Here is a 10,716-nt window from a genome sequence, read left to right as displayed (position 1 = left end):
TACTACTGCCCCCTGGATTCTGAATCCAGAAGTCCCGTGAGTGTTTGAGACACTTCAACAAGCACAAGAGGGAGCTCAGGAGAAAAGCTGAGCCTGCCCACAGAGCTGTGTGACAGGATCGCTAGAGAAAGCCAGGCATGGTGGCTCACACTTGTAACTCCAATGCCTGGCGAACTGAGACATGAGCGTCATTATCAGTTTGAGGCCAGCACAGGCTATGGCTCGAGACCCTGCCTCAAGAAACCAAACTAAATCTGGGTATGGTGGTGCACACCCTTAATCCCAGCACTCAGGAGTCAGAGGCAGGTGGATCTCTGTGAGTTCAAGACCAACCTGGTCTACACAGCGAGTTCCAGACCAGCCAGGGCTGCATATATCAAAATAAACAAACCAGAAACAACAAAAACCAAATTAATCTATCACGGGAGGTTAAGCAATTGGACAAGTGGATGAAGAGAAAAACTCTTCAAGATGGGGTCTTTGTTCCCCATGGACTCAATGGTTACCATGGAGAACTGAGGTGACCTTTTGGCCAAGTGGCAAGCGTGAGTATCCCTACTGAAAGCAGGTGGCCATTGCACCTCCCAGGTGGTGCTGGGATGCATCTCTCATCCAGACTGCCGAAACTTGACAGAGGCGTGGGCTCCAGACCAAGCCTGAAAAGGAACATTCTGTAGCCGATGCTGGAAGACTGGGAGCTGTAGAAGTCTTCCAGTTCCATCAACAACATGCAATACTTGACATTTAGTGACCCAGGAGGGAAGGGAAATGCCACACAGGACTCTCAGACTTCATGGATAGAACTGAAGTCTAGATGTAAAGGATTGGATCAGTGTTGAGTTTCCCAAAATTGATGACTGTCTTATGGATCTGCAAGAGAATATGCTTGTTTGAAAATTCATGGGCTGGAGAGATGGCTCAGTGGTTAAGAGCACCTCTGCTCTTCCAGAGGTTTTGAGTTCAATTCCCAACAACCACATGGTGGCTCACAACCATCTGTGATGAGATCTGGCGTGCAGGCATACATGGAGGCAGAATTTTGTATACATAATAAATAAATAAATCTTTTTTTAAAAAAAGGAAAATTCACAGTAAAGCCAGATATGGTAACTCACACCTGTAATCTCGCCATTGACAAGGCTGAGGCAGGAGGATTGCTGTCAAATCAAGGCCAGTCTGGGCGACAGAGTCACTTCACCATGGGATATAGGCTGAAACATTGCCCAAAGGTGCTGGGGACCAACTCAGTTGCCCCTTGCCACTCTTAAAGAGCACCCAAGTTCCATCCCTAGTGTAGGAACCCACTCCTACAAAGTCAGCTAGGGTTCCTGGATTGGGGTCATCAAAGCTGAGGAAATTTCAGATGAAAGAAGCTGAGACAGAAGACACAGGATAGAATCAGGCGATCTGTTTGGTCATGCCGAAACAGCCAAACAGCCCAGAGTTTATTTCAGAACTTGCTTATATACAAAAGCAGAACAAAGCAAGGCACAGTCAGTCAGTTACCAACCACAAGACCGTCCCTGTCCTCCTCCAACACGAGCTGCTCAGAAGCCGCCTTGGGGTCGCCAGCAGTGCTCTTTTTCGGCCCTTGTAGCCCTCAAGGTTATTTTAAAAAGCAGAGTAGGCAAGATTAAATTCAAATGACTTAAAAGTCAGAATGAGCTCGAGATGGAAACTGAGTCACATATGGGCTTCCACACCTTAGTACCTACATAGCAACTCACAACTACCTGTAACTCCAGACCCAGGGAATCCATTGTCACCTGGCTTCCTAGGGTACCTGCACGAATGTGGTACATATTACATGCATTCAAATGCATACACAGAAAATAAAAATCTGGAAAAAAACAGTTTGGAGAGATGCAGAGGACACGGTCAGTCCCCAGCACACACATGGAGAGATGCAGGGACACGGTCAGTTCCCAGTACACATGGAGAGATGCAGGGACACGGTCAGTCCCCAGCACACACATGGAGAGATGCAGGGACACAGTCAGTCCCCAGCACACACATGGAGAGATGCAGGGACACGGTCAGTCCCCAGCACACACATGGAGAGATGCAGGGACACGGTCAGTCCCCAGCACACACATGGAGAGATGCAGGGACACGGTCAGTCCCCAGCACACACATGGAGAGATGCAGGGACACGGTCAGTCCCCAGCACACACATGGAGAGATGCAGGGACACGGTCAGTCCCCAGCACACACATGGAGAGATGCAGGGACACAGGGTCAGTTCCCAGTACACACATGGAGAGATGCAGGGACACGGTCAGTCCCCAGCACACACATGGAGAGATGCAGGGACACGGTCAGTCCCCAGTACACATGGAGAGATGCAGGGACACGGTCAGTTCCCAGCACACACATGGAGAGATGCAGGGACACAGGGTCAGTCCCCAGTACACACATGGAGAAATGCAGGGACACGGTCAGTCCCCAGCACACACATGGAGAGATGCAGAGGACACGGTCAGTTCCCAGCACACACATGGAGAGATGCAGAGGACACGGTCAGTTCCCAGCACACACATGGAGAGATGCAGAGGACACGGTCAGTTCCCAGCACACACATGGAGAGATGCAGGGACACGGTCAGTTCCCAGCACACACATGGAGAGATGCAGGGACACAGGGTCAGTCCCCAGCACACACATGGAGAGATGCAGGGACATGGTCAGTCCCCAGCACACACATGGAGAGATGCAGGGACACAGGGTCAGTTCCCAGCACACACATGGAGAGATGCAGAGGACACGGTCAGTCCCCAGCACACATGGAGAGGTGCAGAGGACACAGGGTCAGTCCCCAGTACACATGGAGAGATGCAGGGACACGGTCAGTCCCCAGCACACATGGAGAGATGCAGGGACACGGTCGGTTCCCAGCACACACATGGAGAGATGCAGGGACACGGTCAGTCCCCAGCACACACGTGGAGAGATGCAGGGACACAGTCAGTCACCAGCACACACATGGAGAGATGCAGGGACACGGTCAGTCCCCAGTACACATGGAGAGATGCAGGGACACAGGGTCGGTCCCCGCACACACATGGAGAGATGCAGGGACACAGTCGGTTCCCAGCACACACATGGAGAGATGCAGGGACACGGTCAGTCCCCAGCACACACATGGAGAGATGCAGGGACACAGGGTCAGTTCCCAGCACACACATGGAGAGATGCAGGGACACGGTCAGTCCCCAGCACACACATGGAGAGATGCAGGGACACGGTCAGTCCCCAGCACACACATGGAGAGATGCAGGGACACAGGGTCGGTCCCCAGCACACACATGGAGAGATGCAGGGACAAGGTCGGTTCCCAGCACACACATGGCGGCTCCCAACCATCCGTAACTCCAGAGGCTTTGCCACCGTCGTTCCTCCACACAGCCCCGCCCCCTTCACCGTCTGGCCCAGTATCACATAAACTTCTCTCTACAAGCAGGGGTTCACCGTTAGGGCTCCTACAACAGACTGTGTGTTATTCCCTGAAGCCAGACTTGGCAAGCCAGTGAGTGTATTGGGTTCACAGAGAGTTGTGCATGACCCCAAGGCAGCTGGACAATCAAAAGTCTTACCCAGGAATGATGATAATGTCTGTGTAAATGGGATTCTCCTTTCAGACAATCCCCCTGCACCCTGTGAACTCTATCAGCTCCTGAGGCCGTGAACAGACTGGGACCACTCAGATGGGAGGGTGGTGTAGGAAGGAATGGCATCTCAGAGGAGGGCTAATGACAGTTCTCAACTTTTCTGTGAGGGAGAATCAACAGGCCCGACCTTGAGGATGTCTTACAGTCTTCATGACTGCCCTCATGAAAATGATGATGGCTGTTAGGCTCAGGAGAAGGCCAGTATTCCACTGCACCCAGGCTGACCCCAATGGTGATCTTAGTGTCCTCCTGCCCATAATGTCTCTAAGTCTATTATGTCATAATATGGCTTGAATCATATTCTTTTTTTAAAGATTTATTTATTTATTATGTACAGTGTTCAGCCTCCATGTATGCCTGCAGGCCAGAAGAAGGCACCAGACCTTCATTACAGATGGTTGTAAGCCACCATGTGGTTGCTGGGAATTGAACTCAGGACCTCCGGAAGAGCAGTTAGTGCTCTTAACCACTGAGCCATCTCTCCAGTCCCTTGAATCATATTCTTAAAGATTTGAAGTAACAGACTGGAGGACTATGTTGATGTGTCAGTGCTGCTCCAACAATACCACATTGGAGATAGGAGAGGTGCACATCTTCGCTGCTTGGCAGCCAGAGGCATGGTGTGGGAACCCATTATGTACATGTGTTGCTTTTATTGGTTAATGAATAAAGAAGCTGCTCTCGGCCAATGGCTTAACAGAATATAGCCAGGCTTGAAGAGATCTATAGAGAGAGTAGGCAGAGTCATGGAGCTGCCAGAGGAGAAAGATGCAAGCTGTTAGCCGGAACAGCCAGAACCTTGCCAGTAGGCCATGAGCCTCATGGTACAATATAAAATAATAGAAATGGGTTAATTTAAAGGGTAAGAGTGAGCTAGAAATATGTATAAGCTAATAGGCCAAGTAGTGATTTAATGAATACAGTTTCTGTGTGATTATTTCTGGTCTAAGTGGCAGGGAATGTACAAGCGGCCTCCTACAACAAATTGGAGCACCAATGTGGTCTGAAACGTTTGTGGCTGACCACTTAGGGTCCTGATGCCTATGTGCTCACTCAGGGTCAGTAGGAAACTGAGACCATGCCCGTGGCTCAGCACTCCCCACCTGGGCAGGCGGCAGAATCAGGTCTGCTAGATGTGCAGGAGAACATGGCGGGTTCCCACCACCATACACAAAGATATTCCCAGGCCATGCAGTGCACTGCATGGCAGATTTAGCTTTTACTCAGATAAAAAGGGTTTAAATGCTGCACGGTGCTTCCTAGAGTTGAGGTGGTGAGGATGGCTCCCACCAGGCAGCCTCAGAGGCAATGAACATGCCTCCTCCATGTGAGACTGGGCAGAGCCAACAGGCAGGGCCTTGCTTGTTGGCCCTAGCCATACTCGCTTAGCAAAAAGAAAAAGAAAAAAAAGATGCTTCTGGTCAGAAAATACAGATACACAATAAAGACAGATTTAGATTTTAAAAAAAAGACCTCTAAATGGGTCACAGTTGGATAAATGTATGTAGGTTTGGGAGAGAGAAGAAAGGGGGTATAGAAGTTCTAAAAAGAAGTTTAAATGGCTTTTAAAAACAAAGTCTTTAAAGAGACAAAGTACAGACAGTCATAGATTAAAAGGAGTAAAAAAGTAATAATAAGCCACATAAAGATGGGAAATACACAGAGAATCTGAATTATGTATATTATTGTGTTTTCTCTGAATTTTTTGACTGCGAAGGAGCTAAGTACAGAGAAACATTTTATTGTATGGGCTATTAACCTAAACCAGCCTATATATTTTAAATGTATCTTGATTCCAAAAATTGGGTCTAAGGATTTGTTGCTTTGGAAAAAAGGTTCTGCTTTTGTTTCCACAGAAGATGAGAACCTGTGGATTAATTCCAGACTAATGTGGTCTGATGGAGCGAGACCCCCAAAAGGTTGCCATGAACACCGCCAAATATACTTCACCCAACAAAAAGCAAGAAGCAGTTTGGAGAGAACTATGCCCATATTCCCAAATATTGTTTATAAAGGTTTGTTTACATTTAAAGGGGGATATGCTATAGAAATTTGCATAGGTATGGATCTTGGTTTGTTGATACAAATTTAAGGTCAATTTGTGTGTGTGTGCGTGTGTGTATCTGCTCTTGATTTAGGTATTGTGTTTGTGCAGCTCATTTAAAAATGTAATATATAATTAAGAAATGCAGATTAGTAGATAGTCATCTATAATAGTCAAGCTTGTAGTCAAGTTAGTTAGGTTTTTTAGATATATAGAGATACATTTCAGTTAGATAGATATTCTTCAAATCTTTCAGAGACCTTCAGAATATGGCATTTAAAACATTTTAAGAACTTAGGACTTTTCATGACAATGAGACACATCTGTTCCTGGCAGCACCAATCTACTTCAAGAGGACGATGGGCATTGAAGAGGCTCCATATGGATTTGGTTAGCCATTTGGGCAAGAAACTGCTCTTGCCTGGACTGCTTGATGAACTGGACATTCAGGACCCACAGAGAAATGACTGCTAAATTTGCCTAAAGGTGAGATGGTCTTTCGGGGTTTCTGACCTATAAAAGAGTCTGCTAGACATTCTGCAGGACACAGAAAGTGACTGACAAACTGCCAATATAGGCGGAACTGTCTTTGAACTTTATGCTTCATGGAAAAGTCTGCCAAATACTATGGGCCTGTAGGCTGAATATGGATTTCCCAATGTTACAGAAGAACTTTGGGTGACTGTCCAGGCAGTGAGACATCTCTGTCGATTCTAGAGTTTTGGAAGTTGCTTACAATGCACTTCCTATTAACTTAGGTAATATTATATCATTCTAGAGTCTTTGATGGAGTTGAAGAATAGATAGTTATAGTTTTCCGTAGTTATAATAAGAGATAAAGTAGATATCAATATTGTAACTGCAATTCTTGCTTGATACCTGTTTTTGTTATATGTAATTTTACTATGTTAAAATTAAAACCTTCCTTTTTATTTAAGCAGAAAAGAGGAAATGGTGTGGGAAGTCTTTCCTATATTTGTTGCTTTTATTGGTTAATGAATAAAGAAGCTGCTCTCGGCCAGTGGCTTAACAGAATATAGCCAGGCTTGAAGAGATCTATAGAGAGAGTAGGCAGAGTCAAGGAGATGCCATGGAGCCGCCAGAGGAGAAAGATGCAAGCTGCCAGCTGGAACAGCCAGAACCTTGTCAGTAGGCCTCAGGCCTTGTGATAATATATAAAATAATAGAAATGGGTTAATTTAAGAGATAAGAGTGAGATAGAAACATGCCTAACATTGATTTAATGAATACAGTTTCTGTGTGGTTATTTCTGGTCTAACTGGCTGGGAACAAACAAGCAGCCTCCTACAGCAGAGGCAGGAGGATCACTTGAACCCAAGAGTTCAAGAACAATGTGGTGGTGTAGCAAGGTATTTTAATTACTTTTAAATTGCCATGACAAAACACCATGACCATGGCAACCTGCAAAAGAAAGTGTTCAAACGGGGGCTTACAGTTCAGAGGGTGAATCCATGACCATCATGGCAGGGGGGCAGCAGGCAAGCAGGCATCTTAACCACAGCCCAGGATGGCGCGGGGGAGGGGAAGAGGGGGGAGGGGAGCAGAGCACTAGGAGGAATAGTGTGAGTGTTTAAAACCTCCAACAAGGTCACACATTCTAGTCCTTGCCAGACAGTTCTACCAATTGGGGACCAACTGTTCAGACAGGAGCCTGTGGAGGTCTATTCTCATTCACCACCACAAGACACTTCTCGATAATAACGATGCCACAAATGGGTTATAAAGGACATAAATTAAAACTGGCTTCTTGAGCTGGGCAGTGGTGGCGCACGCCTTTAATCCCAGAACTCAGGAGGCAGAGGCAGGCGGATCTCTGTAAGTTCAAAGTCACCTTGGTCTACAGAGCAAGTTCCAGGACAGCCAGGCCTACACAGAGAAACCTTGTATAGAGAAGAAAAAAAAACCCTCAGGGCTGTGACTCAGTTGTGAGCGTACCACTGCCCTTCCAGAGGACCCAGGTTCTATTCCCAGCATCTACATGGCAACTCACAACTGCCTGTAACTCAAGTTACAGTTACAGGAAAAAAAATAGGCATATTGCCCATATGTTAATCCTAGCCCCTGCAAGGCTGACGTCAGGAGATCCAGTCTCAAAGACTGCTTCCACGGAAATGCATTTCCCAGAGCAGGGGAGAAGTTGCAGTAAAGTGCCTGACACACAGCATGAGGATCTGAGTTCGGATCCCTGGCACCATCTAGAAGCCAGACCTACATGTCTATAGCTAGCTCTGGGAATGTGGAGACAGGTAGGTCCCAAAACTCACTGGCTGGCCAGTCTAGCCAGTGGCTGACCCCGAGTGCTGGGTCCTCCAGAAGGGGCATATTTTGATTGTGTCTTGTCGTGGTGGAGGGGTGGAAGGGCAAGCAAACAGCCCCCACCTCCTCAACCTCAAACCCTTTTATAAGGTGCTAATCCCATGAAGACTCAATCACCCTCTTAACAATGTCACATTAGGAATGAATCTCAGAAAGGGCACCGTCATTTGAGTCACAAGAAGCATCACAGTAGGAAAGATGTCCCCAAACAAGATGGCACCTAGTCCTGTGAGCAGCTGTGTCAGAGCTGCCCTCAGAATGCATGGCAGGACAGCCTACTGTGTGCTGTGATCCAGGAGCAACCCGTGTGTCTGCATTATTCTCCCAGTCACCAGCACAAGGTCCCACAACTGTGCCTTGTCGCTGCCAGACACAGCCTGGCCGCCAAAAGCTCCTGTGTTGGGAGTCAGCCTTTCCCATCCTTTTGTAGGTCATACTCTCTAGGAAGCAGCCTTGGCTAGTTCTTAGGCCAACTAGACACAAGGTAGGTATATCTGAGAAGAGGGAACAACAGTTGAGAAAATGCCCCCAAAAGATCGGGCTGTAGACACCCCTGTAGGGCATTTTCTTAATTAGTGGTAGTTGGGAAAGGACTCAGCCCTTTGTGGGTGGTTCCATCCCTGGGCTGGTGGTCCTGGGTTCTATAAGAAAGCAGGCTGAGCCGGGCAGTGGTGGTGCACTCCTTTAATCCCAGCACTCGGGAGGCAGAGACAGGCGGATCTCTGTGAGTTCCAGGCCAGCCTGGTCTACAAGAGCTAGTTCCAGGACAGGAACCAAAAGCTACGGAGAAACCCTATCTCGAAAAATCCAAAATAAATAAATATAAAATTAAAAAAAGCAGGCTGAGCAAGTCATGGGGAGCAAGCCAGTAAGCAGCTCCCCTCTGTGGTCTCCGCATCAGCTCCTGCCTCCAGGTTCCTTCTCTACTTGAGTTCCTGTCCTGACTTTCTTCCATGATGAACTGTGATGTGCAAGTGTGAACTAAATAAACCCTTCCTCCACAAGCTGCTTTTGGTCATAGTGTTTTATCACAGCAGTAGAAGCCTCGATGAAGACAGAAGCAAACAGAGACTCATAATGGGGAGAGGATATCTCTGGACGTGGAGGCAGAAGGTCAGGGAACCGCCAGGCAGTGGGCAAGAGCCCGTGATGACCTCAGCATTTAAGGCTTCCCCAGAGAGAGTGACACAGAGAGCTGCCCTCTGGAGCAAGTCTGTTTGCAAAACTAGAGGCCAGACATGGTGACGTACATCTTTAATCCCAGCACTCAGGAGGCAGATGCAGGCAGATCTCTGTGAGTATGAGGCCAGCCTGGTCTACAGAATTCCAGTACAGACAGAATGATACCTTGAGTTCAAGGTCAGCCTGAACTAAACGGTAAGGCCCAGGCCAGAAGATCAGAATGTTCCTGAGCAGGTGATTGGGTTGCTCTCCTCCCTTCCTTGGTCGCCTCCTGTGTTTGTACTGATGATTTCTGCTTTGGTGACACAGAGCCCCTGTAAGGAATGACATCTACCTCTAGGTAGAGACAGTAGAGCTTGCCAGGAACCTCAGAAGGGAACCACCCCTAAGGAGGCAGATTCACCTTGAGATAATAGACCTTTTCCTCTCAAAATTCCCTGCCCCTAGTGCAGCCCCTGGGAGCCACTGTGAGGCTGTTCTGAGGCCTGACGCGGAAGGAACTATTTCCTTTTCCCTTAAGTATCTTTTTCTTCCAGATGCTGGTCCAGAGCCTCAACCTCTGAACTAATGCTCTGAACTTCTTCTCCTTTGTCCACCTTAGCTGCCCTCCTGCCACTACTCTCTGCCTTATCTCAGATTGTATAGCCTTTGTTACTTCTCTCCCCCGCCTCCCCTGCACCCGCAGCCCCTTCCAGGCAGCTCTGATTTGTTCAGCTTGCCTGCCCTGGAGTTTCCATCTGAAACTCTAATAAATGGTCCTCCAACTGCCATTTGTAGCAATTCTTAAATTCTTTTATGAATAAGACTGGGAACCCCAAAGAGGGGGGCCCCAATTTCCCAGGTATCATATGATGACTCTTCTGGGACTTCCTGAGATTTCCTGGAACATTTTTTTCCTGTCTTTTGGTTAGTTCATTGACAGAAAACAAACTAACCTATTTCTGACACCCCGAGATGGTCATCATTCCGTTTGTCAGGGCCTCTGCCTCCGTCCTGCAATCTGTTGAACCCACCTGTGATCAGATATTACCCCCAGCTCAGGACCCCAGGCGTCTGTGAAGGAGGAGCATGACCACAGGCAGCAGCCACACACAGTCTGTGCCCCAAAGGGCACTAACCAGATCTGAGCACGGTCTGTCTCTAAAGAGGTAGAGCCTCATTCAGGCCACATAAGACATCCAACTACCTCCCCCAGTTCCACCCCCACTGTCCTGGTTGGCCACCTCTGCCTGGCAGCTGCCAGCGCTGCGAGAACGGCCGCCTCCAACAACATGAGGGGCTCCGTTCAGAGACATCCCCGTTGTCTCATTTTGGATGCCGACTTTTTGACTCTTGGTCTAGGTCTGGGCAGCAAGTGCTCAATCATATCCTCTGAATTACCAGAAAAGTTCATGTTTTCCGAGAACTCACAAGCAAGACTGTCGGATTCCCAGGCTTAGCCCAGGATCTGTGAGATGATGCTTACAGCGATAATGCAGACCTCTCT

Source organism: Microtus pennsylvanicus, chromosome 6 (assembly GCF_037038515.1).
Source record: "Microtus pennsylvanicus isolate mMicPen1 chromosome 6, mMicPen1.hap1, whole genome shotgun sequence".
In the NCBI taxonomy this organism is placed as follows: domain Eukaryota; kingdom Metazoa; phylum Chordata; class Mammalia; order Rodentia; family Cricetidae; genus Microtus; species Microtus pennsylvanicus.
This window is presented reverse-complemented; position numbering follows the sequence as displayed.